The 1,135-nt window shown below is 33.7% G+C and overlaps 1 long non-coding RNA gene across 1 annotated transcript; it reads left to right on the forward strand.

Moving 5' to 3' along the window:
• The first annotated feature begins 492 nt into the window (after positions 1-492).
• Positions 493-855, forward strand: LOC122595233. Its single transcript, XR_006323209.1, has 3 exons — positions 493-515; positions 630-685; positions 822-855. It is a non-coding gene; the product is annotated as an uncharacterized LOC122595233 (long non-coding RNA).
• The last annotated feature ends 280 nt before the right edge of the window (positions 856-1,135 follow it).

Consider the following 1,135-nt stretch of genomic DNA (forward strand, 5'->3'; position numbering starts at 1 on the left):
CATCCATATTATTAATAGCTCTGTATCGCCCTTTACATACTAAAGGAGGGTGAGAAAGCTTTTAAAAAAAGGCTAGTTGTCAAGCTCACAACCTCGCCACATCGGATTTATGACGTCAGCGATGATGAATGTGGAGTGTGTTCTGAGGTGTGAGAGTGTGTGAAGGAGGATGTATTGGGCGGGATAATAAAATTGAAAACTAGGCGGGTCCTTTATTTTTAAAAAAATGGGCAGTATTATTGGGAGACGTGGGGTTTGCAACAGATGAGAAAGAAGGGAGAATCTAGTATAATCTTTCTTTTCATATTTTCTCTTCAATCAATTATTCAAAATTAAAATATGATCAAATAAATTGGGAGTGGCGAAAGAGAAGAACATGGCGGTCGCTCTGTTAATCAAAGCGAGTTTTAATTCCATTTTTTTATTTTAATTTAGGAAAGCGTGAAGCTTCTTATGTTAAGGCGACTTCTACTAATGAAGTTGCTTATGTTACGGCTGCTGCTACTCAACCTAAGGTATATATATATGGATATCAAATCTAAAATCTATATATATATAATTATATATGAATTTCTTTATATATATATATGACTCTATCATGTTTATACAAATCTATTCGACTTTTCTAGATTATATTGCATACACCCAAGGAATGGCGATTGAGTTTAGATCTATGGCGTTGAAGGTACTTTATACTCAATATTCTGATTGAAGGTGCTAAATTTCTTGTGGCGATTGTGTTTTTAAGCAGCAACTATAAACTAGGTATATCTATAAAGGTTTATTTTCAATCTTTAACTTTAATGTGTGATGATTTATAGAAGGAAACGAGGATGCAAGGTATGTTTGGGCAGCGGCTTTGTGATTTTGTGTATGAGGATTGAAGGAATCCAGAAAAGATCTCATGGGCTTCAACCGAAGGCGACTATGTCGTGGAATCCGCTCATTTGAAGGTATCTCAATTGATTTTTTTCAAAGTGCATATGGCTTTTCTTTTGCATGTTTACAAATTTGATTAAGAAAGGTTAAAGCTTTATTTGTTTCATTGGTCCATACCGATTTTTTTCAAAGTTTTTAACCAAGTTTTGTTGTTTGTGTTGATCTGTTTCATTTTAATTTGTTATTTCGTCTTATA

This window comes from Erigeron canadensis, chromosome 4 (assembly GCF_010389155.1).
Source record: "Erigeron canadensis isolate Cc75 chromosome 4, C_canadensis_v1, whole genome shotgun sequence".
Lineage (NCBI taxonomy): Eukaryota > Viridiplantae > Streptophyta > Magnoliopsida > Asterales > Asteraceae > Erigeron > Erigeron canadensis.